Source organism: Ranitomeya variabilis, chromosome 4 (genome assembly GCF_051348905.1).
Source record: "Ranitomeya variabilis isolate aRanVar5 chromosome 4, aRanVar5.hap1, whole genome shotgun sequence".
Classification (NCBI taxonomy): Eukaryota; Metazoa; Chordata; class Amphibia; order Anura; family Dendrobatidae; genus Ranitomeya; species Ranitomeya variabilis.
This window is the reverse complement of record NC_135235.1, coordinates 415,346,778-415,362,303: the sequence shown is the minus strand read 5'-3', so window position 1 is coordinate 415,362,303 and position 15,526 is coordinate 415,346,778. Positions and strand designations below refer to the sequence as shown.

Genomic DNA, 15,526 nt, shown 5'->3' with positions numbered 1-15,526 from the left:
TTGCAACATAATCGGTTCAGAGAAGCTGTATTGTCGGCCCATTGCTGTCTAAAAAGGTCCAAATCTTTACATTGGCACCTAAAAGTTGGTCCATTAAGGCTATATCAGACGAATTCGGTGTCTCTGAACGAATGGTCAAACAAGCTCGAAAGCTTAAATGTGAACATGGGATCTTAGTCTTACCTAGAATCAAGTGTGGCAAGAAAGTTTCTGAGGAAGTGAAGAAAAATGTGCAGGCATTTTTTTGAGGATGATGAATTCAGTCGAATGTGCCCTGGTAAAAAAGACTATGTATCAGTGCGAATAGCAGGAGAAAAAAAAAGCAGATGCAAAAGCGACTATTACTGAGCAATATGAGGGAAATGTTTGTTGCCTATCGGGATCGGAATGGCCCTGAAATTGGATTTTCCAAGTTTTGAGAGCTTCGGCCAAAGTGGTGAGTAACCGTTGGATCTGCTGGAACACATTCCGTTTGTGTGTGTACCATTCACCAAAATGTCAAACTAATGCTTGCAGCATGCCCAATCAATGATGACTACAAAGAGCTCATATGCAAAATGGTCTGTGGAATTGAATCCAAGGACTGTATGCTTGTGATAAATGCCCGGGTCCTGAAGTTTTAAAAGAATTTCTAGTCAATGTGTTTGTCAACAGTGACCCTGAAGATATTATTGAGTTCAAACAATGGATTCACACTGATCGAGACACGCTTGATACCAAACAACTGACTATAGAAGATTTCATTGAAGAATTGGTTTTGAAAATTTCTAAACTTTGTAGCCATCACTACATCGCCAAGCATCAAAGTTGCTATCTGAAATCGTTGAAGGAAAATCTGAGACCTGGAGAGCTTGCGATCCTTATGGACTTTGCTGAAAATTACTCATTTATTGTTCAAGATGCCATTCAAGGTTTCCACTAGGAAAATAGTCAAGCTACAGTACACCCATTTGTAATTTACTTCAAGGAGTTAAATGGTGAAGCTGCGCAGAACATCAGCTTGTGCATAATCAGTGATTGCTCACGACATGACACAGTTGCAGTCCACACTTTCTTAACAGTAATTGTGGAGTATCTCAAGACTCATCTATGGGATTCGTCATATCCACTACTTCAGCGATGGATCTGCAGCACAGTACAAAAATTTCAAAAATGTTCTCAACTTGTGCCACCACAATGCTGATTTCAATATCAGCGCTGAATGGAATTTTTTTGGTACCAGTCATGGAAAGTCGCCCTGTGATGGGATTGGAGGGACAGCAAAGAGGTTGGCAGCTCGTGCCAGTCTTCAACGCCCAACTGAAAACCAAATACTGACCCCGGTGGATTTATTCAACTTTTGCAACGAGCAACTGCATGGAATCAAGGTTTTTTTTATGTTCCAAAAGAAAAAATTGACGAAATATGGGTAGTTCAAGAGGAAAGGTTCAAAGATGGACATACAATTGCTGGAACAAGATAAAATCACCAGTTTGTGCCAATTGATGACAAAAAGATTCGCATTTCAAGGGTGTCAAATGACCCATCATCTTTCATTGCCCATGTAGATAGATTTGTCAGATCAGAAATGCCTTTTGTGCCAATTGCAAACCTCCAGCCAGGGCAATACATTGCCTGCATTTACGATAGGAACTGGTGGATTGGAAATATTTCTGAAATTTCAGTCGACGAGCATGATGCATTAATAAATTTTATGCATCCTCATGGACCAGCCAGCTTCTTTCACTGGCCTTTGAGAAATGATACATGCTGGATTCCCGAGCAGTCAATCATTGCAATAATTCCAGCACCAGCTGCAACAGCAATGGGCCGACAATACAGCTTCTCTGAACCGATTATGTTGCAAATTCAGCAACAATTCCAGACCACTTAGACTGAACATTATGGCTTGGGAACCAACAAAAGATACCCAATATTAGGCTTGGGATCCTAGGCAAAGACACCCACCCTCAGGCTTCGGAACCTGCGATAAAGAGACCGCCCGAGGCTCGCCTTGCACGGCTATCAGCCATGGATCCTAGGCGATGGGGCTGCCAATTCTCGAAAGACAGCATTATTACAATTCTTAATAGGATTATAATACCAATTCTTAGGGAATTGGTTGTGGTATTACCACCATGGACCAACGCAAGGGTTTGAATAGTGCAGTTACCATTCATTGCGTATTAATAAATAACACCATGTTCAGTGGCATTTTTCATTTCTTAAGCTGAGAGACTCCAAAAAAAAAACACCAGTGATCCTTGTAGAGAAAAATGTGCTCTTTCTAATGATATCAGAATTAATATATTTTAGGGGTACCCTTTTTGAGAAATTTGACCTAAAAATAGGTTAAATTTGTTTTTTTTTAAGTTTTTCATCATATGTGTGTGTGAATATTTCCACAAATACATATGCTTTGACCGTGATATTGCAGCAATGCAAAGTCATGTAGATGTTTGATGTACAGGGCAAAGCACCAGTTACTATTGGTTTTTGGTCTTGAGTTATATATGGGCAAAGTTTGGCATAAATTTTATGCAACGCGTTTTTCAAGCTACTTTGACACAAAATTGCGGCCGAAATATTGTTTTGTCATAGCCGGTAATAATTTTATCGTGTTTAGCAGCAAACGTTGAGCTAGTATGCCAAATTTCAGCATCATAGCCAGTATAGAACTCTAATGGCTATGTGCCAAAGTTTGCAAAATCCTCTTAGCTGAAGCGGCAGGCTTGGTGGAACCTCCAGTGAAAGGTCAACAGTGCCCAATGTATTTGAGATCTGGCCCTAAAAATTTACAGAACCTCTTTTCAAACATACATGTACATCCTTATAAATTTTCAGCAAAATCGGTGAAGGTCGAGTGGGGACGATTTTTAAAACTGGTCCACTTGATGTGGAATGACCCAACTTGCAACTATTTTCCATATGATTAGTTGTGCGGAATCTTGTCATGTTACTGCATTGTTACTGTTTTGCTTCTAAAAATCTAAAGTAATTTTTATTATTTTGTTAGCATTTTGTAAATCCACCTTCGGCTTTCAACACTGCCTGAATCCTTCTTGGCATGCTCTCGATCAGATTCGAGCATGTTTCAGACCGAAACTTGATCCCAGGTCTCATCTACACGTTCCCAAAGTTGGTGCATACTGGTTGACATATTTGCATATGTATACAGCTTTATCTTCAACTCTACCCACAAGTGTTTCATTGGGTTGAGGTCTAAGGACTGGGATCCAATTCAGCACCTCTAATTTATAGTCATTGAACCATTTCTTAGCCAATCTCAATGCATGCTTCAGGTCATTGTCCTGCTAGAACACTATGTCATCCTTTTCATACCCATAGTACTTGAGTGTATGAAATAACTCATCTTGTAGGATACTCACAAATAGCTCAGTATCGAGACCACCACTGATCCTGGTCAACTATCCAACTCCTTTACCTTTGAAACAACCCCATATTATCAGGCTTCCTACACCGATATTAATAGTTCCTTCAATTTCTCGATCCATTTGACCCTTTTTTCCTTGTTTCTTCCAGACCCATTTGCACCCATCGGAGTCTAGTCTAATGACTTTCGTCTCAGCGCTCAAAATCACCCGTTTCCAATCTTCTACTGTCCTCTTTTCGTACTTTTTTGCAACCTAGAGTTGACACTTCTTATGATATTGAAATCGATGCTTCTTCACCTTTTTTCAAGCTACCACTCCAAACTTGTGTAGCGTGCATTGCACGGTGCTTGCATGGACGTCTGTTATCTTACTATTATGAAGCACACGAGCCACCTTCAATGCTGTGTTTGTCAAGTCACAACTGATGAACCTTGTAGTGAGCCAACTTGTTTACTCTGATATTTTGCCTGGATGTCCACCTCTTGGCTTTTGAATGGGATGGCCTTCATTTTGTATTCTTCCAGCTGTCATGGCATTCACATAATGCAGTTTAGCAATTGTCTGGCTGAGACGCTGCTATTTTGAGCTGGATGATGCTGTTTCTCTTTTCTTGGGAAATCTTGCTCATGGCTGCTCCTCAGTTCGATCCAGTGACCTTTTTGCTTGGCAATCAACCTAATAACAGACTGAGTTATTAGGGAATGCGAGAACAGGTTATAATTTGTAGCACAACCCCAGGCAAAAATTATGGAATCACCAGCCTTGGAGGATGTTCATTCAGTTGTTTAATTTTGTAGAAAAAAAAGCAGATCACAGACATGGCACAAAACTAAAGTCATTTCAAATGGCAACTTTCTGGCTTTAAGAAACCCTAAAAGAAATCAAGAACAAAAAATGTAGTAGCCAGTAATGGTTACTTTTTTAACCAAGTATAGGGTAAAAATTATGGACTCACTCAATTATGAGGGAAAAAATTATGGAATCACCCTGTAAATTATCATTCCCAAAACTAACACCTGCATCAAATTAGATCTGCTCGTTAGTCTGCATCTAAAAAGGAGTGATCTCACCTTGGAGAGCTGTTGCACCAAGTAGACTGACATGAATCATGGCTCCAACACAAGAGATGCCAATTGAAACAAAGGAGAGGATTATCAAACTCTTAAAAGAGGGTAAATCATCACGCAATGTTGCAAAAGATGTTGCTTGTTTACAGTCAGCTGTGTCTAAAATCTGGACCAAATACAAACAACATGGGAAGGTTGTTAAAGGCAAACATACTGGTAGATCAAGGAAGACATCAAAACGTCAAGATCGGAAACTTCAAGCAATATGTCTCCAAAACAGGAAATGGAACAACAAAACAAATGAGGAATGAATAGGTGGAAACAGGAGTCAAAGTCTGTGACCGAACTGTAAGAAACCGCCTAAAGGAAATAGGATTTACATACAGAAAGCTAATCGAAAGCCATCATTACCACCTAAACAGGAAAAAACAAGGTTACAATGGGCTAAGGAAAAGCAATATGGACTGTGGATGACTGGATGAAAGTCATATTCAGTGATGAATCACAAATCTGCATTGGGCAAGGTGATGATGCTCGAACGTTTGTTTGGTGCCGTTCCAATGAGATTTATAAAGATGACTGCCTGAAGAGAACATGCAAATTTCCACAGTCATTGATGATATGGGGCTGCATGTCAGGTAAAGGCACTGGGGAGATGGCTGTCATTACATCTTCAATAAATGCACAATTCTATGTTGATATTTTGGACACTTCTCTTATCCCATCAATTGGGGATGATGAAATCATTTCTCAAGATTATAATGCATCCTGCCATAGAGCAAAACTGTGAAAACATTCCTTGAAAAAAGACACATAAGGTCAATGTCATGGCCTGCAAATAGTCCGGATCTCAATCCAATTGAAAATCTTTGGTGGAAGTTGAAGAAAATGGTCCATGACAAGGCTCCAACCTGCAAAGCTGATCTGGCAACAGCAATCAGAGAAAGTTGGAGCCAGATTGATGAAGAGTACTGTTTGGCACTCATTAAGTCCATGCCTCGGAGACGGCAAGCTGTTATAAAAGCCAGAGGTGGTGAAACAAAATACCAGTGATGTGTTGGAGTGTTTTTTTTTTGTTTGTTTTACATGATTCCATAATTTTTTCCTCAGAATTGAGTTATTCCATTTTTTGTTCTTGATTTCTTTTAGTGTTTATTAAAGCCAGAAAGTTGCCATTTGAAATGACTAGTTTTGTACCATGTCTGTGATCTGCTTTTTTTCTACAAAATTTAACAACTGAATGAACATCCTCCAAGGCCGGTGATTACATAGTTTTTGCCAGGGTTTGTATACAAAAAAAAGATTTTTCCACCACCAGGAGCAAAACAGTAACAATGAAGTGACATGACAAGCATCTGCATAGTTAATCATATGCTACATAGTTGCAAGTCAAATTCATGTACCAGATAGCAAACATGATTGTCTATGAAATGATGGTAGTCTCACGTTTGACGCAGAAGTGGATGCTGAGATATGGAGCCTGAAAGTCAAAAGTTCAAAACATTGTTACCCTTTTGCTTGTCTGTGTATATACAGTAGTTTCGCTGTCCTTTGTGTGATGTATACGGCGATCTCGGTGTCTATGTGATGTTTAAACAGCAGTCTCAATGGGTTCTGTATTATGTATACAGCAGATCTCCCACTGCTTGTTCTACAAAGTTAACGTGAGCAGTGATGAATTTCCCATTGTGAGGAGACCAGCAGTGTAATATACATCTGTGTTTGGTACAACTTATTCTTGCGAGTTCTTTACGAAACATATCAAAGAGTAAGGCCGGTTTCACATTTGCGGTTGTGTCCGCAGCGTTTCTTCCGCAATTATCTGCATACATTGTGTTTTCCTATATTTAACATTAGGGACGCATGAGTCTGCGATCGGTTGCGTTGTGCCGCGTTTGACGACGCATGCGTCATTTCGTCGTCTGCGGTTTGGGGCGGTAAACGCAACATGTAGTAATTTTAGAGGCATCAATTTGCCGCCTAGAAACGTATGCGGTTGTTAGCGCAAAGAATGCGGCAAAAAAAAGCATTACTATCTATGGGAACGCATGCGTACACATGTCTTTGCGTACGCATGCGTTTGATGCGCTTGCGTTATCAGACATTTGCATGCGTTTGCAGTTGCAGATGATACGCTGCGGATTCTAACGCAAATGTGAAAGTAGCCTAACCTGAGCACAAGACCGACGGAAACCTGGAAAGGCAGTTACGAGTAGCATCATCATCAATACCACTTCAAATCGTTGCAGCAACGAGAGGCAGCTTCAGCCACTATATTAGGGAGGAGTTAATTTTATGTTTGACCAAGAATAAAATATAACGGTAATTTTCAAGTTAATAGTTTTGTATGGCCGCCAAAGGATGGTATTAACCCCTTAACCCCCAAGGGAGGTTTGCACGTTAATGACCAGGCCAATTTTTACAATTCTGACCAATGTCCCTTTATCAGGTTATAACTCTGGAACGCTTCAATGGATCCCGGTGATTCTGACACTGCTTTCTCATGACATATTGTACTTCGTGATAGTGGCAAAATTTCCTCAACATTACTTGCGTTTATTTGTGAAAAAAAAAAAAAGGAAATTTGGTGAAAATCTCGCAATTTTCCAAGTTTGAATTTTCATGCCCTTAACCCCTTCATGACCTTAGGATTTTCCGTTTTTCCGAGTTCGTTTTTCGCTCCCCTCCATCCCAGAGCCATAACTTTTTTATTTTTCCATCAATATGGCCAAGTGAGGGCTCATCTAAGTGGTGAAAAAAAATTCCAAACTTTGCTTTAAAAAAAAAAAAAATAAAATAAATATTACGCCATTTTCCAATACCCGTAGCGTCTCCATTTTTCATGATCTGGGGTCGGTTGAGGGCTTATTTTTTGCGTGCCGAGCTGGCGTTTTTAATGATACCATTTTGGTGCAGATACTTTCTTTTGATCGCCCGTTATTGCATTTTAATGCAATGTCGCGGCGACCAAAAAACGTAATTCTGGCGTTTTCTAATTTTTTTCTCGCTAAGCTGTTTAGCGATCAGGCTAATGCTTTATTTTTATTGATAGATCGGGCGATTCTGAACATGGCGATACCAAATATGTGTAGGTTTGATTTTTTTTTATTGATTTATTTTGAATGGGGCAAAAGGGGGGTGATTTAAACTTTTATATTTTTTTTTATTTTTTTCACATTTCTTTTTTTCTTTTTTTTTTACTTTTGCCATGCTTCAATAGCCTCCATAGGAGGCTAGAAGCTGGCACAACGAGATCGGCTCTGCTACATAGCAGCGATCATCAGATCACTGCTATGTAGCTGAAATGCAGGTGTGCTGTGAGCGCCGACCACAGGGTGGCGCTCACAGCTGCCGGGGATCAGTAACCATAGAGGTCTCAAGGACCTCTATGGTTACTATACAGAAGCATCGCTGACCCCCGATCATGTGACGGGGGTCGGCGATGCGCTCATTTCCGTCCGCCCGTCCAGAAGCGTCGGTTAAATGCCGCTGTCAGCGTTTGACAGCGGCATTTAACTAGTTAATAGGTGCAGGCGGATCGCGATTCTGCCCGCGCCTATTGCGGGCACATGTCAGCTGTTCAAAACAGCTGACATGTCCCAGCTTTGATGAGGGCTCACCGCCGAAGCCCTGAATCAAAGTGGGGGTTCTGACCTCGGACGTACTATCCCATCCGAGGTCAGAAAGGGGATAAATCACAGAGATCTGTCACACAAAGTATTTAATAAGTAACATTTCCCACATGTCTACTTTACATCAGCACAATTCTGGAACTAAAATTATTTTTTGTTAGGGAGGTATAAGGGTTAAAAGTTGACCAGCGATCTCTCATTTTTACAACACCATATTTTTTTTTTAGGGACCAAATCACATTTGAAGTCATTTTGAGGGGTCTATATGATGGAAAATACCCAAGTGTGACACCAGACAGAACACCACAGTCTGCTCCTCCTGTATTACAGTGCACACAGGACACCACAGTCTGCTCCTCCTGTATTACAGTGCACACAGGACACCACAGTCTGCTCCTCCTGTAGTACAGTGCACACAGGACACCACAGTCTGCTCCTCCTGTAGTACAATGCACACAGGACACCACAGTCTGCTCCTCCTGTAGTACAGTGCACACAGGACACCACAGTCTGCTCCTCCTGTAGTACAGTGCACAAAGAACACCACAGTCTGCTCCTCCTGTAGTACAATGCACACAGGACACCACAGTCTGCTCCTCCTGTAGTACAGTGCACACAGGACACCACGGTCTGCTCCTCCTGTATTACAGTGCACACAGGACACCACGGTCTGCTCCTCCTGTATTACAGTGCACACAGGACACCACAGTCTGCTCCTCCTGTATTACAGGACACCAGTCTGCTCCTCCTGTATTACAGTGCACACAGGTCACCACAGTCTGCTCCTCCTGTATTACAGGACACCACAGTCTGCTCCTCCTGTATTACAGTGCACACAGGACACCACAGGCTGCTCCTCCTGTATTACAGTGCACACAGGTCACCACGGTCTGCTCCTCCTGTAGTACAGTTCACACAGGACACCACAGTCTGCTCCTCCTGTATTACAGTGCACACAGGACACCAGTCTGCTCCTCCTGTATTACAGTGCACACAGGACACCACAGTCTGCTCCTCCTGTATTACAGTGCACACAGGACACCACAGTCTGCTCCTCCTGTATTACAGGACACCACGGTCTGCTCCTCCTGTAGTACAGTGCACACAGGACACCACAGTCTGCTCCTCCTGTATTACAGTGCACACAGGACACCACGGTCTTCTCCTCCTGTATTAAAGTGCACACAGGACACCACAGTCTGCTCCTCCTGTATTACAGTGCACACAGGACACCACAGTCTGCTCCTCCTGTAGTACAGTGCACACAGGACACCACAGTCTGCTCCTCCTGTAGTACAGTGCACACAGGACACCACAGTCTGCTCCTCCTGTAGTACAGTGCACACAGGACACCACAGTCTGCTCCTCCTGTAGTACAGTGCACACAGGACACCACAGTCTGCTCCTCCTGTATTACAGTGCACACAGGACACCACAGTCTGCTCCTCCTGTAGTACAGTGCACACAGGACACCACAGTCTGCTCCTCCTGTAGTACAGTGCACACAGGACACCACAGTCTGCTCCTCCTGTAGTACAGTGCACACAGGACACCACAGTCTGCTCCTCCTGTAGTACAGTGCACACAGGACACCACAGTCTGCTCCTCCTGTAGTACAGTGCACACAGGACACCACAGTCTGCTCCTCCTGTAGTACAGTGCACACAGGACACCACAGTCTGCTCCTCCTGTAGTACAGTGCACACAGGACACCACAGTCTGCTCCTCCTGTAGTACAGTGCACACAGGACACCACAGTCTGCTCCTCCTGTAGTACAGTGCACACAAGGACACCACAGTCTGCTCCTCCTGTAGTACAGTGCACACAAGGACACCACAGTCTGCTCCTCCTGTAGTACAGTGCACACAGGACACCACAGTCTGCTCCTCCTGTATTACAGTGCACACAGGACACCACAGTCTGCTCCTCCTGTATTACAGGACACCACAGTCTGCTCCTCCTGTAGTACAGTGCACACAGGACACCACAGTCTGCTCCTCCTGTATTACAGTGCACACAGGACACCACAGTCTGCTCCTCCTGTAGTACAGTGCACACAGGACACCACAGTCTGCTCCTCCTGTATTACAGTGCACACAGGACACCACAGTCTGCTCCTCCTGTACTACAGTGCACACAAGACACCACAGTCTGCTCCTCCTGTAGTACAGTGCACACAGGACACCAGTCTGCTCCTCCTGTAGTACAATGCACACAGGACACCACGATCTGCTCCTCCTGTAGTACAGTGCACACAGGACACCACAGTCTGCTCCTCCTGTAGTACAGTGCACACAGGACACCAGTCTGCTCCTCCTGTAGTACAATGCACACAGGACACCACGATCTGCTCCTCCTGTAGTACAGTGCACACAGGACACCACAGTCTGCTCCTCCTGTAGTACAGTGCACACAGGACACCAGTCTGCTCCTCCTGTAGTACAGTGCACACAGGACACCAGTCTGCTCCTCCTGTAGTACAGTGCACACAGGACACCAGTCTGCTCCTCCTGTAGTACAGTGCACACAGGACACCACGGTCTGCTCCTCCTGTAGTACAGTGCACACAGGACACCACGGTCTGCTCCTCCTGTATTACAGTGCACACAGGACACCACAGTCTGCTCCTCCTGTATTACAGGACACCACAGTCTGCTCCTCCTGTATTACAGTGCACACAGGTCACCACAGTCTGCTCCTCCTGTATTACAGTGCACACAGGACACCACAGGCTGCTCCTCCTGTATTACAGTGCACACAGGTCACCACGGTCTGCTCCTCCTGTAGTACAGTGCACACAGGACACCACAGTCTGCTCCTCCTGTATTACAGTGCACACAGGACACCAGTCTGCTCCTCCTGTATTACAGTGCACACAGGACACCACAGTCTGCTCCTCCTGTATTACAGTGCACACAGGACACCACGGTCTTCTCCTCCTGTATTAAAGTGCACACAGGACACCACAGTCTGCTCCTCCTGTATTACAGTGCACACAGGACACCACAGTCTGCTCCTCCTGTAGTACAGTGCACACAGGACACCACAGTCTGCTCCTCCTGTATTACAGTGCACACAGGACACCACAGTCTGCTCCTCCTGTAGTACAGTGCACACAAGGACACCACAGTCTGCTCCTCCTGTAGTACAGTGCACACAGGACACCACAGTCTGCTCCTCCTGTAGTACAGTGCACACAGGACACCACAGTCTGCTCCTCCTGTAGTACAGTGCACACAGGACACCACGGTCTGCTCCTCCTGTATTACAGTGCACACAGGACACCACAGTCTGCCCCTCCTGTAGTACAGTGCACACAGGACACCACAGTCTGCTCCTCCTGTATTACAGTGCACACAGGACACCACAGTCTGCTCCTCCTGTAGTACAGTGCACACAAGGACACCACAGTCTGCTCCTCCTGTAGTACAGTGCACACAGGACACCACAGTCTGCTCCTCCTGTATTACAGTGCACACAGGACACCACAGTCTGCTCCTCCTGTAGTACAGTGCACACAGGACACCACAGTCTGCTCCTCCTGTATTACAGTGCACACAGGACACCACAGTCTGCTCCTCCTGTAGTACAGTGCACACAGGACACCACAGTCTGCTCCTCCTGTATTACAGTGCACACAGGACACCACAGTCTGCTCCTCCTGTAGTACAGTGCACACAAGGACACCACAGTCTGCTCCTCCTGTAGTACAGTGCACACAGGACACCACAGTCTGCTCCTCCTGTATTACAGTGCACACAGGACACCACAGTCTGCTCCTCCTGTAGTACAGTGCACACAGGACACCACAGTCTGCTCCTCCTGTAGTACAGTGCACACAGGACACCACAGTCTGCTCCTCCTGTAGTACAGTGCACACAGGACACCAGTCTGCTCCTCCTGTAGTACAGTGCACACAGGACACCACAGTCTGCTCCTCCTGTATTACAGTGCACACAGGACACCACAGTCTGCTCCTCCTGTAGTACAGTGCACACAGGACACCACAGTCTGCTCCTCCTGTAGTACAGTGCACACAGGACACCACAGTCTGCTCCTCCTGTAGTACAGTGCACACAGGACACCACAGTCTGCTCCTCCTGTAGTACAGTGCACACAGGACACCACAGTCTGCTCCTCCTGTAGTACAGTGCACACAGGACACCACAGTCTGCTCCTCCTGTATTACAGTGCACACAGGACACCACAGTCTGCTCCTCCTGTAGTACAGTGCACACAGGACACCACAGTCTGCTCCTCCTGTATTACAGTGCACACAGGACACCACAGTCTGCTCCTCCTGTACTACAGTGCACACAAGACACCACAGTCTGCTCCTCCTGTAGTACAGTGCACACAGGACACCAGTCTGCTCCTCCTGTAGTACAATGCACACAGGACACCACGATCTGCTCCTCCTGTAGTACAGTGCACACAGGACACCACAGTCTGCTCCTCCTGTAGTACAGTGCACACAGGACACCAGTCTGCTCCTCCTGTAGTACAATGCACACAGGACACCACGATCTGCTCCTCCTGTAGTACAGTGCACACAGGACACCACAGTCTGCTCCTCCTGTAGTACAGTGCACACAGGACACCAGTCTGCTCCTCCTGTAGTACAGTGCACACAGGACACCAGTCTGCTCCTCCTGTAGTACAGTGCACACAGGACACCAGTCTGCTCCTCCTGTAGTACAGTGCACACAGGACACCACGGTCTGCTCCTCCTGTAGTACAGTGCACACAGGACACCACGGTCTGCTCCTCCTGTATTACAGTGCACACAGGACACCACAGTCTGCTCCTCCTGTATTACAGGACACCACAGTCTGCTCCTCCTGTATTACAGTGCACACAGGTCACCACAGTCTGCTCCTCCTGTATTACAGTGCACACAGGACACCACAGGCTGCTCCTCCTGTATTACAGTGCACACAGGTCACCACGGTCTGCTCCTCCTGTAGTACAGTGCACACAGGACACCACAGTCTGCTCCTCCTGTATTACAGTGCACACAGGACACCAGTCTGCTCCTCCTGTATTACAGTGCACACAGGACACCACAGTCTGCTCCTCCTGTATTACAGTGCACACAGGACACCACGGTCTTCTCCTCCTGTATTAAAGTGCACACAGGACACCACAGTCTGCTCCTCCTGTATTACAGTGCACACAGGACACCACAGTCTGCTCCTCCTGTAGTACAGTGCACACAGGACACCACAGTCTGCTCCTCCTGTATTACAGTGCACACAGGACACCACAGTCTGCTCCTCCTGTAGTACAGTGCACACAAGGACACCACAGTCTGCTCCTCCTGTAGTACAGTGCACACAGGACACCACAGTCTGCTCCTCCTGTAGTACAGTGCACACAGGACACCACAGTCTGCTCCTCCTGTAGTACAGTGCACACAGGACACCACGGTCTGCTCCTCCTGTATTACAGTGCACACAGGACACCACAGTCTGCCCCTCCTGTAGTACAGTGCACACAGGACACCACAGTCTGCTCCTCCTGTATTACAGTGCACACAGGACACCACAGTCTGCTCCTCCTGTAGTACAGTGCACACAAGGACACCACAGTCTGCTCCTCCTGTAGTACAGTGCACACAGGACACCACAGTCTGCTCCTCCTGTATTACAGTGCACACAGGACACCACAGTCTGCTCCTCCTGTAGTACAGTGCACACAGGACACCACAGTCTGCTCCTCCTGTATTACAGTGCACACAGGACACCACAGTCTGCTCCTCCTGTAGTACAGTGCACACAGGACACCACAGTCTGCTCCTCCTGTATTACAGTGCACACAGGACACCACAGTCTGCTCCTCCTGTAGTACAGTGCACACAAGGACACCACAGTCTGCTCCTCCTGTAGTACAGTGCACACAGGACACCACAGTCTGCTCCTCCTGTATTACAGTGCACACAGGACACCACAGTCTGCTCCTCCTGTAGTACAGTGCACACAGGACACCACAGTCTGCTCCTCCTGTAGTACAGTGCACACAGGACACCACAGTCTGCTCCTCCTGTAGTACAGTGCACACAGGACACCAGTCTGCTCCTCCTGTAGTACAGTGCACACAGGACACCACAGTCTGCTCCTCCTGTATTACAGTGCACACAGGACACCACAGTCTGCTCCTCCTGTAGTACAGTGCACACAGGACACCACAGTCTGCTCCTCCTGTAGTACAGTGCACACAGGACACCACAGTCTGCTCCTCCTGTAGTACAGTGCACACAGGACACCACAGTCTGCTCCTCCTGTAGTACAGTGCACACAGGACACCACGGTCTGCTCCTCCTGTAGTACAGTGCACACAGGACACCACGGTCTGCTCCTCCTGTATTACAGTGCACACAGGACACCACGGTCTGCTCCTCCTGTATTACAGTGCACACAGGACACCACGGTCTGCTCCTCCTGTATTACAGGACACCACAGTCTGCTCCTCCTTTAGGATACAGGCGGCAGAATACTCACGTCAGGACACTGCAGTCTGCGCGGTGACTCCTCCCCCGGCTGGTCGGTCACTAAAGCACTGGAAGCTGTTGCTTCCATTTCCGGCTTGAGCATTCCAAGTCTCGCAACATGGTACAAGTTGAAATCCAATCAGCTAAAGTTCCTCTCATGACGTCATACCCATGTGACCAGCCTTCTGTGGGAGGGACTTGCTAGGAATGGTCCACAAGCAGCAGGAGAAGGGTCCGTCACCTGTGAGCCCCTCCCTACAGTAACTCCGATGTAGACCTGTCCGTGACACGTGATGTCCAGTGATAGGCACTAGTGATGGGCAGTCCGGCTCTTTTTGGTGATCCGGCTCTTTCGGCTCCGCTCACTATAAAGAGCCGGCTCTTTCGGCTCGTGAACCGGCTCTTTTTTTAAATAAAACTAGATTTTACACTGTCATCGTTCCCAGTCTTTGCCTGTAAAGTGACAGCCTCATGATACACCTGTGTAAGTATCTAGTGAAGCAGTAAAGACTGTTTTTTAGTGTTGCTGTTTCCGCAGATTGTTGGCTCTTGTGAACGGAGCCCGCGCTACTCGGTTGTAGTCCTAAGGCCGGGTTCACACTGCGTTAGCAGCAGCCCGCTCAGCACATATGCTAACGGGCTTCTGTTAACGCAAGTGCCGACGTTTACATTGCGCTAGCGCAGGTAGAGCATCTTCTAGCTCTATCTGCGCTAGCAGTGACGGACCCGGAAACGCTGCAGCCCGCGGCTCAGGGTCCGTCACTCAATGACGGCATATCCCTAGCGCACGCCCATTGTGGGTGTGCGCTACTGATGCGTCCGACATTGGAGTCAATGGCGGCCGTAACGGACTGCGTTACACCGCGTTTATGCCGCTGTGTAACGTAGTCCGTCTAACAGACGCCACTAACGCAATGTGAACCCAGCCTAACCTGTATTACTTTGTAATATGTGCTGTTTTT

At 46.6% G+C, this 15,526-nt stretch overlaps 1 protein-coding gene across 1 annotated transcript in view; it reads right to left on the bottom strand.

The window, feature by feature from the left end:
* LOC143765034 (uncharacterized) overlaps positions 1–14,807 on the bottom strand; it is a 67,591-nt gene extending 52,784 nt beyond the window's left edge. Inside the window, exon 1 of the mRNA XM_077251272.1 lies at positions 14,575–14,807. The gene's annotated coding sequence lies outside the window, so the exon portion shown is untranslated. The remainder of the gene's footprint in view (positions 1–14,574) is intronic.
* Between the last annotated feature and the right edge of the window lie 719 nt (positions 14,808–15,526).